General features: G+C 27.3%; 1 non-coding gene and 2 pseudogenes across 1 annotated transcript; all 3 read left to right on the top strand.

Annotated features, from left to right (window-relative positions):
• Positions 1-15334: 15334 nt before the first annotated feature.
• On the top strand, positions 15335-17724 carry LOC149517853 (25S ribosomal RNA; annotated as a pseudogene).
• Positions 17725-24115: 6391 nt separating this feature from the next.
• LOC149517852 (18S ribosomal RNA) lies at positions 24116-25919 on the top strand (annotated as a pseudogene).
• A 303-nt stretch (positions 25920-26222) lies between these two features.
• Positions 26223-26378, top strand: LOC149517851 (5.8S ribosomal RNA). Its single transcript, XR_016344333.1, has one exon. It is a non-coding gene; the product is annotated as a 5.8S ribosomal RNA (ribosomal RNA).
• Positions 26379-26469: the final 91 nt, after the last annotated feature.

The raw sequence follows: 26469 nt of genomic DNA, 5'->3' as shown, positions 1-26469 counted from the left end.
AAAAATAAATCTATTTACTAAACTAGTTTAAATAGTTATGACTATTTGAACAATTATCTATTTCAAATTGTTATAACCTATTGTTCTATCATAAAATAATTATTTCTATTTATACAGACTTATTTAGAATAAAATAATACTAATTTAGTAATATTCATAAAATTAATAAGTAAGAGATTTAAAAATAAATATGTTTACCCAATTAGTTCAAACAGTTAAGACTATATAAACAATTATTTATTTCAAATTGTTATGACCTTTTGCTTTATTATAAAATAATTACTTTAGCTCATATAAGCTTATCCCAAAAAAATATTATTATTTTATTAATATTTCAAAAGTTAATAAGGGATTTAAAAAATAAATCAGTTTATCGAAATAGTTCAAACAAGTATGGGCATTTGAACAACTACCTATTTCGAATCGTTATTACCTTTTGTTTTATCTTAAAAAATTGTTTTTCAACATTCAAGCTTATTCGAAATAAAATAAAACTAATTTATTAATATTTCAAGAATTAATAAGAGATTTAAAAAGTAAATCTATTTACCAAACAAGTTCAAATAGTTTTGACTACTTGAATAATTATCATTTCAAATTGTTATAACCTTTTGTTCTATCATAAAACAATTATTTCTATTCCTACAGGCTTTTTCGAAATAAAATAATACTAATTTAGTAGTATTCTAAAAATTAATAACTAAGAGATTTTAGAAAATAAATCTATTTTTCAAACTAGTCCAAACAGTTAAGACTATATGTACAATTATTTATTTCAAATTGTTATGACCTTTTGTTTTTTCATAAAGCAATTATTTCAGCTTATATAAGCTTATTCGAAATAGAATAAAACTAATTTATTAATTGTTCAAAATTTTGTAAGAGATTTAGAAAATAATTTTATTTACTGAACTAGTTCAAATGATTATGACTATTTGAACAATTATCAATTTCAAATCATTATTACTAATTTATTAATATTTAGAAAATTAATCAATAAGAGATTTAAAAAGTAAATCTATTTATAGTTTTAACTATTTGAATAATTATTTATTCCAAATCATTATAACCTTTTATTTTTGTCATCAAACAATTGGTTCTGTTGATACTATTTTATTTGAAATAAAATAATAATAATTTAATGATATTTTGAAACTTAATAACCAAGAAAATTAAAATAATCTAATAGCCAAACAAGTTCAAATAGTTAAGACTAAATGAATGATTATTTATTTCAAATCATTATGACCTTTTGGTTTCTCGTAAAATAATTATTTTGTTTGTACAAGCTTATTTGGATTAAAATAATACTAATTTAATAATAGTTCAAAAATAAATAAGAGATTTAAAAAATAAATTTGTTTACCAAATCAACTTAAATGGTTAAGACTATTAGAATAATTATCTATTTCAAATTATTTTGACCTTTTGTTTAGTCATAAAACAATTGTTATAGTTCATATAAGCTTATTCCGAACAAATTAATACTAATTTATTAACATTCAAAAAATTAATAAGAAAGAGATTTAAAAAAATAAATCTATTTATCAAACAAGTTCAAATAGTTATTACAATTTGAACAATTGCCTATTTAGAAGCTTTAAAACCTTTTGACTTGCCATAAAACAATTTTTCAGTTAATACAAGCTTATTTCGAATAAAATAATATAAAGTTATTAATATTAAGATAATTAATTAGTCAAAGATTTAAAAAATAAATATGTTTACCGAATAAGTTCAAATCATTATAACTATTTGAATAATTATTTATTTCAACTTATTATGACTTTTTATTTTATCATAAAATAATTGTTTTTGTTCATTCAAACTTATTCAGATTAAAATAATTTTAATTTATTAATATTTTGACAATTAATAAGTAAAAGATTTAAAAAATAAATATGTTTATCGAACAAGTTCAAATAGTCATGACTATTTGAATAATTATATATTTCAAATCATTATGACCTTTTCTTTTGTAATAAAATAATTGTTTTAGTTCATATGAGCTTATTTGAAGTAAAATAATACTGATTTATTAATATTTTAAAAATTAATGAGTAAGAAAATTGAAAAAGGAATCTGTTTATCAAATAAGTTCAAATAGTTATGACTATCTAAACAATTACCTATTTCAAACATTATGGCCTTTTTTTTATCTTAAAACAATTGGTTCTGTTCGTGTAAGCTTATTTCGAGTAAAATAATATAAATTTATTAATATTTTAGAAATTAATAAGTTAAAATTTAAAAAATAAATCTATTTTCTTAACTTGTTTAAAAATTTATGACTTTTTGAACAATTATTTATTTCAAATCGTTATGACCTTTTGTTTTGTCATAAACTAATTGTTTCTATTCATACAAGCTTATTCATAATAAAATAATATTAATTTATTAAAATTTCAAAAGTTATTAAGTAAAATATTTAAAAAATAAATTTGTTTGCAAGACAAGTTTAAATAGTTATAACTATTTGAATAGTTATTTATTTGAAATCATTATAAACTTTTGTTTTTGTCATAAAATAATTGTTTCTATTCATACAAGTTTATTCGAAATAAAAGAATACTAATTTATTAATATAATAAAATTAATGAGTTGGAGACTTAAAAAATTAATCTGTTTACCAAATAAGTTCAAATAGTCACATCCATTTGAACTATTATCTATTTCAAATCATTATGACACTTTGTTTGGTCGTAAAACAATTTTTTTTATTCATACAATATTATTAAGAATAAAATAATACTAATTTATTAATATTTCAAAAATTAACAAGAGATTTAAAAACTAAATCTGTTAACCAAACTAGTTTAAAATATTATGACTATTTGAACAATTATCTATCTCAAATCATTATGATCATTGTTTTGTTATAAAACAATTGTTTCTATCCATACAAGCTTATTCAAAGTAAAAATATTGGTAAACTAATAATATTCTAAAATTAGTAAGCAATAGATTTAAAAAAGTAAATGTGTTTGTAGAACCAGTTCAAATAGTTAAGAATATTAGAACAATTATCTATTTCAAATCGTTCTGACCTTTTGTTTAGTCATAAAATAATTGTTTTAGTTCATATATGCTTATTCGAAATAAAATAATATTATGTTAATAAGCAAAAAATAAATATGTTTACCGAACAAATTCAAATAGTTATGACTATTTGAACAATTATCAATTTAAAATCATTATGACCTTTTGCTTTATAATAAAACATTTGTGTCAATTCATAGAAGCTTATCCAAAATAAAATAATATTACTTTATTAATATTTTAAAAATTGAGAAATTGGAGATTGAAAAAATAAATCAATTTATCGAATCAGTTCAAATAATTGTGGCCATTTGAACAATTATCTATTTCAAATTGTTATGAACTTTTATTTTGTCATAAAACAATTATTTTTCATCATATAAGCCTATTCGGAATGAAATAATATTAATTTATTAATATTTCAAAAATTAATGAGTAGGAGATTTAAAAAATAAATCTGTTAAGCAAACTAGTTCAAATAGTTATAACTATTTAAACAATTATATATTTCAAATCATTATAACCTTTTCTTTTGTTATATAACAATTATTTATGTTCATATAAGCTTATTCAAAATAAAATAATACTAATCTAATAATATTATTAAAATTAATAACTAAGAGATTTAAAAAAAAAATTTGTTTGCCAAACCAGTTCAAATAGTAAAGGTTGTATGAATAATTACCTATTTCAAATCGTTATGACATTTTGTTTTATCATAAAACAAATGTTTTTATTCATATAAGTTTGTTTGGAATAAAATAATATTAACTTATTAATATTTTGAAAATTATTAAGAGATTTAAAATATAAATTTGTTTACCAAACTAGTTCAATTAGTTACAACAATTTGATTAATTATTTATTTTAAATCGTTATGACCATTTGTTTTGTCATAAAACAATTATTTCTATTGATACAATTTTATTTGGAATAAAATAATGCTAATTTATTAATATTCTAAAAATTAATAAGTAACGGATTTAGAAAATGAATCTGTTGGCTTGACCGATGCAAATAGTTATATCTATTTGAATAATTATCTGTTTCAAATCGTTATGACCTTCTATTTTGTCACAAAACAATTGTTTCTATTCATACAAGCTTATTCGGAATAGCATAATTCTAATTTATTAATATTTCAAAAATTAATAAGTGAAAGATTTAAAAACTAAATCTGTTTGAACAAGTTAAAACAATTACGATTATTTGAACAATTACCTATTTCAAATCGCTATAATCTTTTGTTTTGTTATAAAATAATTTTTTCTATTCATACAACCTTATTTCAATTAAAATAATAGAAATTTATTAATATTCAGTTAATAAATAAAAGATTTAAAAAATAACTATGATTACTGAATAAATTCAAATAGTAGTGCTATTTGAACAATTATTTATTTCAAATCATTATGACTTTTTTGTTTTGTCATAAAATAATTTTTTTGTTCATAAAAGCTTATATGAATTAAAATAATATTAATTTATTAATATTTTGACAATTAATAAGTAACAGATTTTAAAAATAAATATGTTTATTGAACAAGTTTTGATAGTCATAACTATTTGAATAATTATCTATTTCAAATTGTTATGACCTTTTATTTCATCATAAAACAAATATATTAGTTCATATAGGCTAATTCAAAATAAAATAATACTAATTTATTAATATTTCAAAAATTAATGAGTAGGAGATTTAAAAAATAAATTTATTTACCAAACAAGTTCCAATTGTTATGGCTATATAAATAATTTTCTATTTCAAATCGTTATGATATTTTGTTTTATCATAAAATAATTATTTCTGTTCATATAAGCTTATTTCAAATAAAATAATATAAATTTATTAATATTCCAAAAATTAATAAATAAAATTTTAAAAAATAAAATATGTTTTATGAATACGTTCAAATAGTTATGATTATTTGAATAATTATCTATTTTAAATAATTATGACCTTTTGTTTTGTCATAAACTAATTGTTTCTATTCATACAAGTGTATTCAAAATAAGTAATGCTAGTTTATTAATATTCCAAAAATTAATAAGTAAAAGATTTAAAAATAAATCTATTTATCAAGCAAGTTCAAATAGTTATGCTTGTTTGAACAATTATTTATTTCAAATAGTATAATCTTTTGTTTTATCATAAAACAATTATTTCTATTCATGCAAGTTTATTCAAAATAAAATAATACTAATTTATTAATATTTTGAAAATTAATAGGTAGGAGATTTAAAAAATAAATCTGTTTACCGAATAAAGTTCAAATAGTCATATCTACATGAATAATTATCTATTTCAAAATGTTATGACCTTTTGTTTTGTCAAAAAATAATTGCTTCTATTCATGCAAAATTATTCAAAATAAAATAATACTAATTTATTAATATTTTGAAAATTAATAAGAGATTTAAATACTAAATCTATTTACCAAAATAGTTTAAATAGTTATTACTATTTGAATGATTATCTATCTCAAATCGTTATGATGTTTATTTTGTCATAAAAGAATTGTTTCTTTTCATACAAGCTTACTCAGATTAAAATAATACTAATTTAATAATATTCCAAAAATTAATAAGAGCTTTGAAAAATAAATGTGTTTGTAGAATTAGTTTAAATAGTTAAGACTATTATAACAATTATCTATTTCAAATCGTTATGACCTTTTGTTTAGTTATAAAACAATTATTTCAGTTCATACAAACTTATTCAAAATAAAATAACTGTAATTTATTAACATTTGAAAAATTGATGAGCAAGAGATTTAAAAAATATAAATTTATTTATCAAACAAGTTCAAATAGATTTGACTATTTGAACAATTATCTATTTAAAGTCGTTATGACATTTTGTTTTGTCATAAAACAATTGTTTCATTTCATAAAACCTTATTCAAAATAAAATAATACTACTTTATTAATATTTAAAAAATTAATAAACAAAAGATTTAAAACTAAAGTTGTTTTTTTGAACTAGTTTAAATAGTTATGAATATTTGAACAAATATCAATCTCAAATCATTATGATCTTTTTTGATCATACAAGCTTATATGGACAAAATAATACTAATTTAATAATATTCCAAAAATTAGTGAGAGATTTAAAAAATATATATATTTACTGAACCAGTTCAAATAGTTAAGATTATTAGAATAATTATCTATTTCAAATCATTCTAACTTTTTATTTAGTCCTATAATAATTGTTTCATTTTATACTCACTTATTCGAAATAAAATAATACTAATTTATTAACATTCCAAAAATTAATAGGCAAGAGATTCGAAAAGATAAATGTGTTTATCGAATAAGTTCAAAGAGTTATGACTATTTGAACAATTATCAATTTAAAATCATTATGACCTTTTGTTTTGTCATAAACAATTGTTTTAGTTCATAAAAGCTTATCCAAAAGAAAACAATACTACTTTATTATTATTTCGATAGTTAATAACTAAGAGATTTAAAAAATAAATCAGTTGACTAAATAAATTCAAATAATTATGGCCATTTAAACAACTATTTATTTCAAATTATTATTACCTTTTGTTTGTCATAAAACAATTGTTTTTAAAAATAGATCTTTTTACCAAACCAGTTCAAATAGTTATAACTATTTGAACAATTATCTATTTCATATTGTTATAACATTTTATTCTATAATAAAACAATTGTTTCTATTCATACAAGCTTATTCGAAATAAAATAATACTATTTTAGTAATATTATGAAAATTAATAACTAAGAAATTTAAAAAATAATTATGTTTGCTGAACCAATTTAAACAGTTAAGACTATATGAACAATTATTTAACTTAAATTGTTATGACCTTTTGTTTTGTCATAAAATAATTATTTTAGCTTGTAAAAATTTATTCGAAATAGAGTAAAACTAATTTATTAATATTTCAAAAATTTATAAGAGATTTAGAAAATAATTCTATTTACAAAACCAGTTTAAATAATTATAAGTATTTAAATAATTATCTATTTCAAATCATTATTACTTTTATTTTGTAATAAAACAATATTTTTTTTTGTTAATATAAGTTTGTTTAAAACAAAATAATACTAATTTATTGATATTTATCAAACCAGTTCATATAGTTATGAATATTTGAGCATTTATTTATTTCAAATTGTTATGACTTTTCATTGTGTTATAAAACAATAGTTTCTGTTCATTCAAGCTTATTTGGATTAAAATAATACCAATTTAATAATATTTCAACAATTAATAACTAAAAAATTTAAAACATAAATATTCTTACCGAACTAGATCAAATAGTCATGACTATTTGAATAATTATCTATTTCAAATCGTTATGACCTTTTGTTTTGTTATAAAAAAATCATTTCGGTTCATATAAGCTTATTCAAAATAAAATAATATTAAGTTATCAATATTCTGAAAATTAATAATTAAGAGATTTAAAAAATGAATTTGTTTAACGAACAAGTTTAAATAATTATGACTGTTTGAACAATTATCTATTTGAAATCGTTATAACCTTTTGTTTTGTCATAAAATGATTTTTTTTCTATTCATCAAGCTTATTTTGAATAAAATAATACAAATTTATTAATATTAAGACAATTAATAAGTAAAAGATCTCTTATTTTGAATAAAATTATACAAATTTATTAATATTAAGGCAATTAATAAGTAAAAGATTTAAAAAATAAATCTATTTATTGAACAATATCAAATCTTTATAACTATTTGAAAAATTATTTATTTCAAATTGGTATGACTTTTTGTTTTATCATAAAATAATTGTTTCTATCATACATGTTTATTTCGATTAACAAAATATTAATTTATTTATATTTTGACAATTAATAAGTAGAATATTTGAAAAATAAATATGTTTTTTGAACAAGTTCAACTAGTCATAATTATTTGAATAATTATCTATTTCAAATCATTGTGACCTTTTGTTTTGTAATAAAACAATTGTTTTAGCTCATATAAGCTTATTTGAAATAAAATAATACTAATTTTTTAATATTCCAAAAATTAATGAGAAAGAGAATTAAAAAAAGAATCTTGTTACCTAACATGTTCAAATAGTTATGGCTATCTGAATTATTACCTATTTCAAATCATTGTGAACTTTTGTTTTGTAATAAAATAATTGTTTTAGTTCATATAAGCTTATTTGAAATAAAATAATACTAATTTATTTATATTTTCTAGAAATTAATTAGAAAGAGAATTAAAAAATAAATCTTGTTACCAAACATGTTCAAATAGTTATGACTATTTGAACAATTATCTATTTTAAAATATTATGACATTTTGTTTTCTTATAAAATATTTGGTTCTATTCATACAAGCATATTTCGAATAAAATAAAAAAAATTTAATAATATTTCAAAAATTAATAACTAAAAGTTTAAAAATAAATATATTTTCTAAATATTTTCAAATAGTTATGACTATTTAAACAGTTATCTATTTAAAATTGTTATGACATTTTGTTTTGTCATAAACCAATTGTTTCTATTCATAAAGGCTTATTTTAAATGAAATAATACTAACTTATTAAAATTTCAAAAATTAATAAGTAAAAGATTTAAAAACTAAATTTGTTTATTGAGCAAGTTCAAATAGTTATGACTATTTGAACAATTATTTATTTCAAATCATTATGATCTTTTGTTTTGTCATAAAACAATTGTTTCTATTCATACAAGTTTATTCAAAAATAAAATAATACTAATTTATTAATATTTTAAAAATTAATAAGTTGAAAATTTAAAAAATAAATTTGTTCACCAAACAAGCTTAAATAGTCATGTCCATTTGAACTATTATTTATATCAAATTGTTATTATATTTTGTTTTGTCATAAAATAATTGTTTCTATTCATACAAAATTATTCAAAATAAAATAATACTAATTTATTAATATTTCAAAAATTAGTAAAAGATTTAAAAACTAAATCTTTATATTGAACCAATTCAAATAATTATGATTTTTTGAACAATTATCTATCTCAAATCGTTATGATATTTTTTTGTCATAAAGCAATTGTTTTTGTTCATACAAGCTTATTTGGAGTAAAATATTGATAAATTAATAATATTCTAATAAAAGATTTAAAAAATAAATGTGTTTACCAAACTAATTCAAATAGATAAGAAAATTAGAACAATTATCTATTTCAAATCGTTTTGACCTTTCGCTTGTCATAAAATAGTATTTTTAGCTCATGCATGCTTATTCAAAATAAAATAATACTAATTTATTAGCATTCAGAAAATTAATAAACAGGAAATTTTAAAAAATAAATTTGTTTATCAAACAAGTTCAAATAGTTATGACTATTTGAATAATTATCTTTTTGAAATAAATATGACCTTTTGTTTTATCATAAAACAATTTTTTCAATTTATAAAAGCTTACCTGAAATAAAATAATATTACTTTATTAATAATTCAAAAATTGATATATTAGAGATTTAAAAAATACATCGAACTAGTTCAAATAATTATGGCCATTTGAACAATTATATATTTCAAATCATTACAAACTTTTGTTTTTTCATAAAATAATTGTTTTTCATCATACAAGGCTATTTGGAATAAAATAGTATTAATTTATTAAAATTTCAAAAATTAATTGGAAGGAGATTTAAAAATATATCTATTTACTGAATCAGTTCTTATTTAAACAATTATCTATTTTAGATTGTTGTAACCTTTTGTTCTATCGTAAAATAATTGTTTCAATTCATATAAGCTTATTTGGAATAAAATAATACTAATTTAATAATATTCCCAAAATTAATAACTAAGAGATTTAAAAAATAAATTTGTTTGCTGAAGTAGCTTCAACAGTTAAGACTATATGAATAATTATCTATTTGAAATCACTATGACCATTTGTTTTATCATGTAACAATTGTATTTGAGCATTCAATTTTATTCGGAATACAATAATACTTTTTATTAATCTTTTAAAAATTAATAAGTAAGAGACTTAAAAAATAAAATATATTTACCAAACTAGTTCAAACAGCAATGACTATTTGAACAATTATAAACTTCAAATTGTTATAACCTTTTGTTTCGTCATAAAAGAATTATTTTTGTTCATACAAGCTTATTCGAAATAAAATAATACTAATATAATAATATTATGAAAATTAAAATCTAAGAGAATTAAAAAATAAATTTATTTGGCGAATCAGTTCCAATATTTAAGACTATATGAACAGTTATCGATTTCAAATCGTTATGACCTTTTGTTTTGTCATAAAATAAATTTTTTTGAATTCATAATAGTTTACTTGGAATAAAAGAAAAAGAATTTATTAATATTTCAAAAATGAATAAGTAAAAGATTTAAAAAATAATTCTATTTACCTATCCAGTTCAAATAATTATGATTATTTGAACAATTATCTATTCCAAATCATTATGACCTTTTGTTTTGTCATAAAACAAATGCTTTTGTTCATATAAATTTTTTTGGACTAAAATAATACTAATCTATTAATATTTCAAATATTAATAAAAGATTTAAAAAATAAATCTATTTATCAAACTAGTTCAAATAGTTTTGACTATTTGAGCAATTATTTATTTTAAATCTTATGACTTTTTGTTCTATTATAAAATAATTGTTTGTGTTCATACATGCTTATTTGGACTAAAATAATACTAATTTATTAATATTTCAACAATTGATAAATAAAATTTAAAAAATAAATATGTTTACTAAACTAGATCAAATAATCATGATTTTTTGAATAATTATCTATTTTAAATCGTTATGACATTTTGTTTTGTCATAAAAGAAATGTTTCAGTTCATATAAGCTTATTCAAAATAAAATAATACTAATTTATTAGTAATTCAAAATTTCATAATAAAGAAATTTAAAATGATGAATCTGTTTACTGAAAAAGTTTAAATAATTATGACTGTTTGAACAATTATCTATTTGAAATTGCTATAACCTAGTGTTTTGTCACAAAAGAATTTTATCTATTCATACAATCTTATTTCAAATAATATAATTCAAATTTATTAATATTAAGACAATTAAAAATGTAAAAGATTTTAAAAATAAATTTGTTTACCAAACAAGTTCAAATTGTTATGACTATTTGTGTAATTATTTATTTCAACTTGTTATGGCTTTTTGTTTTATCATAAAACAATTATTTCTGCTTATACAAGTTTATTTAAATTAAAATAATATTAATTTATTAATATTTCAACAATTAATAAGTAAAAGATTTAAAAAAATAAATATGTTTGCCAAATAAGTTCAAATAGTCATGACTATTTAAATATTTATCTATTTCAAATCATTATGACTTTTTCTTTTGTAATAAAACAATTGTTTCAGTTCATATAAGTTTATTTGAAGTAAAATAATACTAATTTATTAATATTTCAAAAATTAATGAGTAAGAGAACAAAAAAAAAATCCATTTACCAAATAAGTTCAAATAGTTATGACTATATGAACAATTATCTATTTTAAAACATTATGACCTTTTGTTTTGCCACAAAATAATTGGTTTTGTTCATGCAAGCTTATTTTGAATAAAATAATTTAAATTTATTAATATTCCAAAAATTAATAAGAAAAAAAATGTTTTCTGAACACATTCAAATAGTTATGACTATTTGAACAATTATCTATTTCAAATCATATGATCTTTTGTTTCATCATAAACTAATTGTTTTTGCTCATAAAAACTTATTCAGAATAGAAATGATACTAATTTATTAAAATTCTAAAAATTAATAAGTAAAAGATTTAAAAAATAAATATGTTTAACGAGCGAGTTCAAATAGTTATGACTATTTGAACAATTATTTATTTCAAATCATTATGATATTTTGTTTTGTCATAAAACAATTGTTTCTATTGATACAAGTTTATTTGAAATAAAATAATACTAATTTATTAATATTCTAAAACTTAATAAGTTGGAGATTTAAAAAATAAATATGTTTGCCAAACAAATTCAAATAGTCATATCCATTTGAACTATTATCTATTTTAAATCATTATGACATTTTGTTTTGTTGTAAAACAATTGTTTTATTCATACAAAATTATTTAGAATCAAGTAATACTAATTTATTAATATTTCAAAAGTTAATAAGACATTTAAAAGCTAAATTTGTTTACCAAACTAGTTTAAATAGTTATGACTATTTCAACAATTACCTATCTCAAATAGTATGATCTTGTTTTGTCATAAAACAAATTGTTTCTATTCATGCAAGCTTATTCTAAATAAAATAATGCTAAACTAATAAATTCTAAATATTAATAAGAGATTTAAAAAATAAATGTGCTTGCCAAACCAATTATAATAGTTAAGACTATTAGAATAATTGTCTATTTCAAATCATTCTGACCTTTTGTTTTGTCAGAAATTTTTTTTTTCAGTTCATACAAGCTAATTTGAAATAAAATAATATAATTTTATTAATATTTAGAAAATTAATAAGTAAGAAATTTAAAAAAATAAATCTATTTACTGAATAAGTTCAAATAGTTATGATTATTTGAACAATTATCTATTTAAATTTGTTATAAACTTTTGTTTTATCATAAAACAATTATTTTAGTTTAATAAAACTTATCCAAAATAAAATAATATTACTTTATTAATATTTCAAAAATTGAGAAGTTGGAGATTTAAAAAATAAATCAGTTTATCGAATTAGTTTAAATAATTATGGCCATTCAAACAATTATCTATTTCAAATTGTTATGAACTTTTTATTTTGTTATAAAACAATTGTTTTTAATCATACAAGTTTATTTGGAATAAAATAATATTAATTTATTAATATTTCAAAAACTAAAAAGTAGGAGAATTAAAAAATAAATATACTTATCGGACTAGTTTAAATAGTTATTACTATTTGAATAATTATATATTTCAAATCATAAAATAATTATTTATGTTCATATAAGCATATTCGGAATAAAATAATACTTATCTAATAATATTATGAAAATCAATAACTAAGAGATTTAAAAAGTAAATTTTTTTGTCAAACTAATTCAAATAGTTAAGGATATATGAATAATTATCTATTTCAAATCGTTATAACCTTTTGTTTTGTCGTAAAACAAATATTTCTGTTCATATAAGTTTGTTTTGAATAAAATAACATTTATTTTTTAATATTTTGAAAATTAATAAGAGATTTTAAAAAATAAATCTATTTACCAAACCAATTCAAGTAGTTATAACAATTTGAACAATTATTTATTTCAAATCATTATAACCATTTGTTTTGTCATAAAACAATTGTTTCTATTGATATAGTCTTATTCATAATAAAGTATGCTAATTTATTGATATTCTAAAAATTAATAAATAACGGATTTAAAAAATGAATCTACTGGCCTGACTAGTACAAATAGTTAAATAAATTTATTTTTTAAATCTCTTAGTTATTAATTGTCAAAATATTATTAGATTAGTATTATTTTATTTTGAATAAGCTTGTATGAATAGACATAATTATTTTATGAGAAAACAAAAGGTTATAACAAATTAAAATATATAGTTGTTCAAATAAGTATAATTATTTGAAGTGGTTCCATAAATAACATTATTTTTTAAATCTCTTATAAAATTTTAAAATATTAATAAATTAGTTTTATTTTATTATGAATAAACTTGGATAGGTTGAAATAATTGTTTTATAACAAAACAAAAGGTTATAATGATTTAAAATAATAGATAATTATTCATATAGTCTTAACTATTTGAACTGGTTTGATAAACAAATTTATTTTTTAAATCTCTTAGTTATGAATTTTTAGAATATTATTAATTTAGTATTATTTTATTCGAAATAAATTTATATGAATAGAAATAATTATTTTATGACAGAACAAAAAGGTTGTAACAATTTGAAATAGATAATTGTTCAACTAATCATAATTGTTTGAACTAATTCAGTAAATAGATTTATTTTTTGAATCTCATATTAATTCTTGAAATATTAATAAATTAGTATTATTCTATTTCAAATAAACTTGTATGTTCAAAATTATTATTTTATGACAAAACAAAAAGTACTAACAATTTTATTTCAAATAAGCTTGTATGTTGAAAAACGGTTGTTTTATGACAAAATGAAAGGTAATAAAATACATAATTATTTAAATATCCATAATTATTTAAAATTGATTTAGTAAACTGATTTATTTTTTAAATCTCTTATTAATTTTTAAAATATTAATAAAGTAGTATTATTTTTTTTTGGATAAACTTTTGTGAACTAAAACAATTGTTTTATGACAAAACAAAAGTTCATATCGATTTTAAATAGATAATTATTTAAATAGTTATAGCTATTTGAACTTATTCAGTAAACAGATTTATTTTTTTAAATATATTCCTTATTAATTTTTGAAAAGTTAATAAATTAGTACTATTTTCTTTCGAATAAGCTTTTTTAAACTAAAAAATTATTTTATGACTAAACAAAAGGTCAAAATGATTTGAAATAGATAACTATTCTAATAATCTTAACTATTTAAATTGATTCAGCAAACATATTTATTTTTTTAATTATTTATTAATTTTGAAAATATTATTAAATTAGTATTATTTTTATCTGAATTAACTTGTATGATCAGAAACAATTGTTTTATGACAAAATAAAGATCATAATGATTTGAGATTGATATTTGTCCAAATAGTCGTAACTATTAGAATTACTTTAGAAAACAACTTTAGTTTTTAAATCTCTTGCTTAATAATTTTTAAAATATTAATAAAGTAGTATTAGTTTATTTCGGATATGTTATTAATTGAAACAATTGTTTTATGACAAGACAAAAAGTTAAAACTATTTTAAATAGATAATTGTTGAAATAGTCATATCTAATTAAAATTGTTCAGTAAACAGATTTATTTTTTTAAATCTCTTGCTTATTAATTTTTTGAATGTTAATACATTAGTATTATTTTATTCTGAATAAGTTTGTATGAACTAAAATAATAGTTTTATGACTAAACAAAAGGTTAAAACGATTTGAAATAGATAATTATTTAAATAGTCTTAACTACTTAAATTGGTTCGACAAACATATATATTTTTTAAATCTCTTACTTATTAATTTTTAGAATATTATTAAATTAGTATAATTTTAATCGAATAAGCTTATGTGAAAAGAAACAATTGTTGTATGACAAAATAAAGATCATTACAATTTGAGATAGATAATTGTTTAAATAGTTATAACTATTTGAATTGGTTTAGTAAATAGATTTAGTTTTTAAATCTCTTATTAATTTTCAAAATATTAATAAATTTGTATTATTTTATTTTGAATAATTTTGTATGAATAGAAACAATTGTTTTACCACAAAACAAAAGGTCATAATAATTTAAAATAGATAATTGTTCAAATGGATATAACTATTTGAACTTGTTCGATAAACATATATTTTTTAAATCTCCTACGTATTAACTTGCAAAATATTAATAAAGTAGTATTATTTTAGTCTAAATAAACTTATATGAATAGAAACAATTGTTTTATGACAAAACAAAAGATCCTAACTTTTTGAAATAAAAAATTGCTCAAATAGTCATAATAATTTGAGCTTACTTAGTAAACAGATTCATTTTATAAATCTTTTATTTATTAATTTTTGAAATATTAATAAACTAGTATTATTTTATTTCAAATAAGCTTGTATGGACATAAACAATTTGTTTATCACAAAACAAAAGGTTATAACTATTTGAAATAAATAGCAAATATTCAAATGAGAACTCCAAAGGTCGAAGGGGGGAAAGGTTCCATGTGAACAGCACTTGAACATGGATTAGTTGATCCTAAGAGATGGGGGGAGTTAGTCCAACAGTGTATTGAGTGTGAGCTTTGAAAAGGAATCAGGTTAAAATTCCTTAGCCAGAATGCGGAGGCTAATGGCAACGTTAGGGAGTTTGGAGTCATCGGCAGGGCCTCGAGAAGAGTTATCTTTTTTGTTTAACTGCCTACCCACCTTAGAAATGGTCGAAATAGCACCACACGTCACGTGGTGTTTGGTAAACCCTCAACGGCCCTTGAAAACCTAAAAGATCATACTATCCGTGTCCAATTGTACTTATAAATCCATCAAGTTTCTAAGGTGAATAGCCTTTAGTTGATGGAACAATGTAGGCAAAGGAAATTGACAAAATGGATCTGTAATCTTGAGAAAAGGATTGGCTCTAAGGGCTAGGCATAAGGGTCCCAGTGTCAAACCATCAGCTACTTGAGCACTACTCGAGTTGCTTCCATGGCGAGAGTAGGTCATCGCATGCTGACCAAGGGATGGACTGGGAAAGGCTCCCTCAAGGGCTTTTCTCGGATGATGAATAGTTAACTCAGAACTGATATAGACAAGGGGAATTTGATTGTTTAATTAAAAGAAAAGTATTGTGATGGTCATTACGAATGTTCATGCAATGTGATTTCTACCCAGTGCTTTGAGTGTCAATGTGAAGAAATTCAACCAAGCATGGGTAAATGACAGAAGTAACTATGACTCTTTTAAAGTAGCCAAATGCCTTGTCATCTAATTAGTGATGCACATTAATGGATTAATGAGATTCCCATTGTCCCTGTCTACCATCTAGTGAAACCAAAGCCAAGGGAACAGGCTTGGTAGAATTAATAGAAAAAGAAGACCTTATTAAGTTGACTTTAATCTAACTTTGTGAAATGACTTGAGAGCTCTAGGATAAGTGGGAGACCTCAAATGAAATTGAAATACCACTACTTTTAACGTTATTTTACTTATTTTGTGAATCAAAAGTAGGGCACGACCCTTTTTTTGGACCCAAGGCCAGCCTCAGTTAGTCAATCTAGGCAACAAACATTCTTAGGTGGGGAGTTTGGCTAGGAAGGTAAATTTGTTAAAAGATAATATAGGTGTCCGAAGATGAGCTCAATGAGAACAGAAAACATATGTGGAACAAAAGGGTAAAAGCTCATTTGATTTTGATTTTTGGTACGAATATGAATTATGAAAGCATGGCCTATCAATCCTTTATACCTTTGGAATTTGAAGCTAGGGGTGTCAGAAAAGTTACCATAGGGATAACTGGCTAGTGGTAGCTAAGCATACGTAGCAACATTGCTTTTTGATCCTTCGATGCCAACTTTTCCTATCATTGTGAAGCCAAATTCACCAAGTGTTGGATTGTTCACCCACTAATAAAAAACATGAGCTGGGTTTAGACTATCGTGAGATAGGTTAGTTTTACCTTATTGATGGTAGTGTCGCAATAGTAATTCAACCTAGTAGAGAGGAATTGTTGATTCACACAATTGGTCATCGTGCTTGGTTAAATGTTAATGGTGCAAAGCTACCATGTGCTAGATTATGACTGAACACCTCTAAGTTAGAATTTAGGCTAAAAGCGATGCATGTGCTTGTCACCTGATTGTCAACCCACAGTAGAAGCCTATGGCCCCCAAAGGTACATGTTGTAGGTGCAACCTCTAAGGTGAACAAATTATGCGAGCCTCCTTAGAGCTTAATTCCCACAAAGTGATAGGTAGAATCCTTTGTAGATGACTTAATTATGTGATGGAGTACTGTAAGTGGTAGAGTGGCCTTGCTGCCATTGTGCCATGATCCGCTAAGATTTAGCCCTTGGTTGCTTTAATTCATCCTTTCCTTTCACACCCATTGAAGTCTATTCACTTTATTTTTTTAAACCATACCTCTTTGGGCTAGGGGATGAATGGTGTTCTCCATTGCAATCAATTGGACTGGTGGATGACATCCCTACCTCAAGCATCCAAGTAAATGACAACCAAATGCCTTTGGTATTTGTTATAGGAATAGGCTCACCCTTGGTGCAACTGGCCCTTGGATCAGTTCTGCCTGCACACCATTGACAGCACTTGGCCTTTGGTTTGTACGAGCAATCACATCCAACACCATTGGCAGATGTTGGCCTATTATTTCCTCAAATACATCAGCAAATGCTAGCCTCTTAGTTCAGAATGCTACCTCGAACACCATCGCTAGATGCTGGCACTTGTAAAAAATTATCAACCTACGAGACTCAAGTGCTTAGCATAATTCTAGCTTGTCAAAGATTGTACTATAGTATTAGGCATTCTAGAAGCCCACAAATTTGATCTTCCCAGGATTATGTTTAGGCAATCCCGCACATGGGTTTGATTGTGCGCTCACACCTTGATCATCAGTGCCTGCACCTAGGTTTGATTGTGAGACCACACATTGCTCACAAGTGCATGTACCCGGACCTAGCTCAATTCTACCAAACCTAAAAACCTTGCTTGTGTCTCTGGAGTTTTGATTACTAACCATACCATTGTTTTTGGTAGTTCCCTATGACCTAGGACTCTAGTAAGCCTTATGGCTTGGTTTGCTTGGTAGTCAAACCCTGTCATACTAGAATTGAGACTATTTCTCAACTTAAAGATAACCCTTGGGCTTGGACTAGCTTGCAGACCATGACACATACACATGCCTCAATTCATCTAAGTGCTCACCAGTGCCTACACCTGAGCCTGGCTCAATTCTATAAAACTTAAACACTGTGCCTGAGCCTCTAGAGTCTTGATCACTGCCTATACCACTATTCTAGGCTAGTGCCCTCAACCTAGGCCTCTAGTAGGCCTTAAGGCTTGGTCCCCTTGGCAATTAGACCTTTTTTTATTAGAACTGGAACTACTCCTTGACTCAGAGAGAACATTGGGTCATGGACCAGCATTTAGATCATGACACATGCACTTGCCTCGACCACCATTGAGACATGTTGGCCCTTAGCCTTTGCACATAATTTGACCTCTATCAACACATGCTAGCCTTTTGTATAAGTAGTTCCCTTAAACACCATTGGCATATGCTAGGCCACGCACTGAATGTGATATCCTGGGCCTAGAACATATACCATGCACACTACTATCAAGCAGTTGGTGGGTTAAGGCACATCTTTACATTTTTGCCATACGAATGCCATTTTAATGACTTGCAAATTCATCTAAATGTTCACTAGCACCTGCACCTAAGGTTGGCTCAATTTCTTGGAACCCGAACACCATGCTTGAGCCTTTAGAGTTTTGATCACTGCCCATACCATTATTATTTGCTAGTGCCCCATAACCTGGGCCTCCAGTAGGTCTCAAGGCCTAGTCCCCCTAGTAGTTGGAACCTTTTCTACTAGAATTGGAACTGTTCCTCAACTTAGAGAAAACCTTTGGGCCTGGACTAGCTTGTAAACCATGATATAAGTACATGCCTTAACCACCATCAGGATATGTTGGCCCTTGGTCTTGACACATACTTTGACCACCAATAACACATGTTGGCCCTTTGTGTGAGTAGTTCCCTTGAACACCATTGACACATGCTAGGCCGTGCACCATACATGAGTATCCTGGGCCCAAGCCTCATACAATGCATACCATGATTGGGCAGTCAGTGGGTTCCTACACATCTTCACATTTCTGCCATGCCAATGCCATTTTTATGGCATATAAACTCACATAAGCACTCACTAGTGCCCGCACTTAGGCTTGGCTCAATTTTGCCAAACCCGAACACCGTGCTAAAGCCTCTAGAGTCTTGATCACTGCTCGTACCACTATTTTGGGCTAGTTCCTTATGACCTGGGCCTTCAGTAGGCTTCAAAGGCTAGTTCCCCTTATAATCAAACATTTTTTCTTATTAGAACTAGAATTGCTCCTTGACTCAAAGAGAACCCTAGGCCTGGATCAACTTATGAATTATGACACATGCATATGCCTTGACCACCATTAAAGGATGCTGGCCCTTGGCCTTCGTGCATGCTTTAACCACCATTGGCACATGCTGGCCCTTTGTGCAAGTAGTTTCCTTGAACACCAATGGCACATGCTAGGCCATACACCAAGCACAGATATCCTGGGCTTAGGTTATATACTATGCGTACCATGATCGAGTAGTAGATGGGTTCATGAACATCTTTATACTTTTGCCATGCTAATGCCATTTTTATGGCTTATAAATTCATATAATGCTTACTAGCTCCTGCACCTTGGCTTGGCTCATTTCCACTAAACTTGAACATCGTGCTTGAGCCATTAGAGTCTTGATCACTGTTCTTACCACTATTTTGGGCTACTTCCCTAGACCTAAACTTCCAGTATGCCTCAAGGCCTAGTCTCCCTAGCTATCAGACTTTGTCTCGCTAGAATTGGAACTGTTGCTCGACTAAAAAAGAGCCTCTAGGCCTAGACTAGCTTGCAAACCATGGCACATGCACATGCCTCGACTGCCATCGGGACATGTTCACCTTTGGTCTTAGCATATGCTTCAACCATCATTGGCATGTACTGGCCCTTTGTGCGGGTAGTTCCCTCGAACATCATCGGCACATGCTAGGTCGTGCACTAAGTGCAGGTATCCTAGGCCATAGTCATGCGCCATGTACACCACAACCAAGCAGTAGGTGGGTTCAAGTGTCAACGTTCATAAGCTAGTACAAGCCAAAGTATTCTCTTCAAGTTAAGTAGCAGTTCAAGTTCTAACGAGATAGAGTTTGACATTTAAGGAGACCAGGCCTTTAGGTTCACTAAATGTCTAGGTCATATGGAACTAGCCCAAAATAATGGGATAGGTAGTGATAAAGACTCTAAAGGCCTAGGAAAGGTGTTTAAGTTGGGTAGGATTAAGCTAGGCCCAGGGGTAGGCGTTGATGAGCATTGCACCAGCATCTAATCAAACCTAGGTGAGAACATTGATGATTAAGGAGTAGGTACATGGTCGAGCCCAAGTATGGGCACACCTGAACACAATCCTAGGAGGATCAGTTTCTAGAAGGCCTAATATTTAGCATGATATTATCAACTCGAAGATTATGAAGCAACACCAATCCCTTAGAATCAAGAATTATATCTTATCTCCTAAAATCATAGGATTCAAGCTAGTGTAATCCCTAGAGTTTAGAAATGTATCTTGGCACTAATTATAAGGGGGACTCAGTTATAAATAGAGAGATTTTTATCCTTATTGTACACACACTAGAACCATTGAGTAATAACATCCTTACTTTTGCCTTAAACTTTGTTTTATTCTTTTGTTAGCCTTTCTGTAAGCACTTATTGTGGCCTTTCATTTCGTAACTTACTAGGTGGCCAAGCCTTGTAGTCTAAAGTGCCTATACACCGTTTCTTATGTTAGGCTAATTTGGGATGCAGAAGAGTCCATTCTTGAGTCTTGGAGTTGTGCAAACCTGAAGCTTGACTCTTGACCAATGACACAAGCACATCTTCATATTTTTACCATGCAAATGCCATTTTTATGGCTTGTAAATTCATAAAATGCTAACCAACACCCGCACCTAGGCTTGGCTTAATTTTTCCAAACCTGAACATCGAGCCTAATCCTCTAGAGTCTTGATCATTGCCTATAAATTCATAAAATGCCAACTAACACACACACACACACCGCTAGGCTTAGCTCAATTATGTCAAACCTGAACATTAGGCCTAAGCCTCTAGAGTCTTGATCACTACCTATTCCATTATTCTAGGCTAATTCCTCATGATCTGGACTTTTAGTACACCTCAAGGCTTGGTCTCCCTAGCTTTCAGACCTCGTCCTACTAGAATTGGAACTATTTCTCTACTCGAAAAGAACTCTTGGTTTTAGACCAGCTTACAGACTGTGACATATGCACATGCCTCAACTGCCACCAAGACATGTTGGCCTTTGGTCTTGGCACATGCTTTGATTACCAGTGACACATGTTGGCCCTTGGTGTAGGTAATTCCCTCTAATATTATTGGTACATGCTGGGCTATGCATCATGCAAACCATGACTGGGCAATAGTTGGGTTCAAACACATCTTCATATTTTTTCCATGCCAGTGCCATTTTTATGGCTTGTAAATTCATATAACAGTCCCCTATGCCTTCATGTGAAGTTTCATGGCAAGATGACTCATTTTTTGTTTTTCATGATTTTTAAAATTTTTCATGGTTTGGGATTTTTTTAAATTCTTTTAAAAGGATTTTTGGCCCTAAATTTAGTATACATGATACTTGTATTTTTGTAGGCATCCATAAAAAAATTTAGCTAAGAACTCATAGTGTAAAAGATCTTATGGCCATTTGAAAAAAGCATCCCCATTTTAAACACTTGAATGGCTACTGGTTGCAAACCTATAAAAGCTCTTATGCTTTTTTAAAGGGTTGTGAGTTGTTGAGGTTCTTTGGGGATAAAGGGTCAATATAAGGGCTAAAGACTAGCACCCATTATACATCATGTGCACATGCCTCCTGGTCCCCTTCCTCAATCATTGAAACCCTCAATGCCATTGACTAGGTTCTCCAACAATCTTTCGGTGATGGTGCCCTAGGCAAAAAATATGATACCAGTATATGCCTGAGCCTAGCATGTGCATCAGGGCCCAGAATCAAACTTTAGCCAAGGCCTCGACCATTATTAGGACATGGTACGGGCACATGTCGGTATATGGTACGAGCATATGCCGATATATGGTATAGGCACATACCTTGACCATCATCAGCATGAGCTGGCCTTTGGTAAGGCACCTACCTCAACCACCATTGGCACTAGCTAGCTTTGGTATGGGTAATTGCCTTGACCACTATTGTTACATACAGGCCCTTGGTGAAGGCACATGCCTCGATTAGTATTGGTAGAAAATGGCCTTTGGTGTAGGTAGTTACCTCAAACACCATCAACATATGCTGGCCTTTGCTACGAGCACTTGCCTTGAACACCATCAGCATATGCTGGGCCTTGATACGGGCACATGCCTTAACCACCATCAACATTTACAAACCCTTGTGCAAGATATGCTTGTTTGAAAGAAGTTCCCTATTATAGACACTTTAATGTCTACTGCTAACATATCTGTAAAATCTATCATGCCTTTTAAGGGTGATTGTCTGTCCCTTTTTTTCCCCCAATGAGGGAATAGGTGTGCATGATAGGCTTGTTGTTGCAAACATCCATGACAATGTCTTTAGAGCAAAATCCAGGCCATGCATGCCTTTCGATCATGTTGTCAAGCAGCTAGTTGCTTTAGTGTCCTATAAGAGCTCATGGCCTTAACTGGTTGGTCTGCATATGGAAAAAAAGGCTCAATTGTGCCGAGCTCAAGCTCATGCCTATGATTGATGCTTCCTTAAACCCTAGACCAAGTCCCTAAATTGGGCAATATCTTCTTAAAGTGGTGCAAGTAGAAGCTGCAACCATTGACTTAGTCTGGCTAAGTCTCTTGAGTATTTGGCAGTCTCATGGTCCCTTATCATCGACCACCCGTGCATGTAGCCCATGCTACCAAACACCCTATGAACAAATCCTAAAATCAAGCAATATCCCCTTAGGGTGGTGGCTGCAGAGGTTTCGTGTGCTATCTCGACTAGACCAAGCATTGGTGGTGTCGTGCCATTGTTGCCTATTGGATGGCAAGGGCAGTCTTATGGCCCTTGCTTATGTTTTTCCCATGCGAAGTGGTTATGGCATGGCCTCCTACATCATTTCCTCTTCTCGCTCATCGAGTAATTGATTGGGTGGGTTGTGGACTAGTGTGCATGGATGCTACCACTTGTATGCAATAAGCATATAAGTGATGTTATGATTATGCATGTTGGCAGGCTCTATACTCGATGCATCAAATTGTCAACCCATCATCCTTTTCAATCTCCCTCTATGTGGTCATTGTACCTTAGGGGTGCAATCGAGATCCTATGCTACATACCTAAATTGATGTAACTGGATGTCTTGCAATCCATCATTCTTCTTGTATCTTTAAGGGCTTTGGTTCAAACCTCAATCACATGTTGTGTCCTAAGTGTGCCACCCAAAACTCTATAGCCACATTGGTGCACTAGTGTTTGATTGTGCTATTAGATGTGGAATGTTTTATGGGTACAGGCTTTCGACCCTTGCATATCTATTGCTATGCATTTTTATGAGCTTGACACACATGATGCTTATGCTTTGTGGTGGCTATCTCTGTCTCTCAGTCAGTGCATTGAGGCCTATGCAGTGCCAATATCCTAAAGGAATGCTTACTTGGTTGATCCTGCCAAGTAGTCATATGCTTGTCTCGAAGATTAAGCAATGCTTATGTAAGTTTGAACTAATTTAGATAGTGAAACTATGAATGGCTTATTAAATCAATTATAAGTTATTTGATGGTATCTACTAATAGGATAACTGTAGTAATTCTAGAGCAAATATGTGCAACAAACCCCAACTTTTGGAAAGGATGCATTCATTAGATAAAAGGTCTACACAGGCTTTGCCTATTACTTTGATAATTCATGATAACTTGATAGGTCACACAACCTATATGCCAAAGATGCATCATTCAAAATATTGCCCTATCAACTTTTGATAGTAGGACAATGGCCTACTATAGTGGTGATGGGTGATGGAGAATTAGGGTTTGATTCTAAAGAGAGAGCTTGAGAAACGTCTACCACTTCTAAGGAAGGTAGCAGGTGCATAGATTACCCAATCCTAACATAGGGAGGTAGTGAAAATAAACAACAATACCAAGCTTTATAAGTCTAGTAATTGAAATAAGTACAATCTAAATCCCTTAAGGGGATCCATTCGAAGGTAAGTCTAGAGCTAGCAGTTACGACAATTCCAGCTCCAATAGCATATATTTAAGTTTTTGCAGTTAAAAAGCTTATAGTTGAAACTAGGATTGGGTCATGCGTTCCACCTCATAGTGAGCACCAAGCTACTCTTCCCTACTATTGGTGAGGCATTCCTAGCCTTAATTGGCCAAATCATTCCTCTAACATTGTTACTTTGAAGAAATTAGAGTGCTCAAAGTAGGCTTGTGCTTGTATACATTAGTATGGGATAACATCATAGGCTTTTAGTCTTAGTGTGTTAGCCTTTGAGATAGGAGTAATGATTAACAGAGACAATTAGGGGCTTTCAAAATTCATAGTTAGAGGTAAAATTTTTGGATTTATGAAAGATGAACAATTGCAAAAGCATTTGCTAAGGATGTTTTCATTAATCAATAATGAAAGTTAAGGCTTAAAGATGATCAAATACCATCCTAGTCTCAACCATAAATGATTTCGACTAAGGATCGATGGATATTGCTTTTAGAACTCCACCAACACCTTATGAGAAATCAAAGTCTTTGGGTTTCGGAAGAGTATGGTCGCAAGGTTGAAACTTAAAGGAATTGATAAAAGGGCATCAGTAAGAGTACAACGTGTGGCTTAATTTAACTTAAGAAAGGGAAACTTACTAGGTCTAGACATAGTAAGGATTGACATATTGAGAGCTCTTTTTTTATTCTATGGGTGGTGGTGCATGGCCATTCTTAGTTGGTGAAGTAATTTGTCTAGTTAACTTCATTAAAGAATAACACCTTTACCTGTTAACTAGGTACGCGGAGGTGATCCTTCATGGCTAGCTTCTTAGAGGGACTATGGCCACCTAGGCTGAGAAAGTTTGAGGCAATAATAGGTTTGTGATGCCATTAGATGTTCTTGGCCGCACACTCGCTACATTGATGTATTCAAAAAGTCTATAGCCTTGGCTAACAAGCCTAGGTAATCTTTGAAATTTCATCGTGATGGGGATAGATCATTGTAGTTGTTGGCTTTGAACAAGGAATTCCTGGTAAGTGTAAGTTATCAACTCATGTTGAGCACGTCCCTACCCTTTGTACACCACCCATTGCTCCTACCGATTTAATGGTTTGATGAAGTGTTCGAATCATGGTGACATGGACAATTCACTACTTATGATATCACGGGAAGTCCACTGAACCTTATCATTTAGAGGAAGAAAAAGTCGTAACAAGGTTTCAGTAGGTGAACATACAGAAGGATCATTGTCCAAAGGATCATTATTGAAACCCACTTAATGAATGACTCATGAACACGATAATGAAACACCAAAAGGGTGAGGGTGCATTCATGCCCTAAGCCCTTTTTAGCCTCAGGTGGGTGTGACATTTCATTCTACCTCTTGGAGGGGTGAAATGATTGGTATTACTGCCTATGACTGAATAACAAAGCCATAGTGTGAATTGTACCAAAGAACCAGAATGAAAAAGAATGCATGTGCCAACATCATCCTATTCGTGATGTGTGCATAGTCAGCATTGTGACTCTTTTTGTCATAAAAAACCAAAAACGACTCTCGACAATGGATATCTCAACTCTTACATTAAAGAAGAATGTAGTGAAATGCAATACTTGGTGTGAATTGCAAAATCCTATGAACTATCGAGTCTTTGAATGCAAGTTATGCCCTAAGCCATTAGGTCGAGGGCACGTTTGCCTGGGTGTCATGCATTGTCACCCTTTCTAAACTCCTATCCATTGAGCTCTAGGTGAAAGGGGTGGAAGATGGCCTCTTGTGATCTTGTCAGTCATGGTTGG

This window comes from Durio zibethinus, chromosome 8 (assembly GCF_047325235.1).
Source record: "Durio zibethinus cultivar Kanyao isolate XHJ-2024 chromosome 8, ASM4732523v1, whole genome shotgun sequence".
In the NCBI taxonomy this organism is placed as follows: domain Eukaryota; kingdom Viridiplantae; phylum Streptophyta; class Magnoliopsida; order Malvales; family Malvaceae; genus Durio; species Durio zibethinus.
The sequence above is the reverse complement of the archived record's forward strand: the minus strand, read 5'-3'. Positions and strand labels throughout refer to the sequence as shown.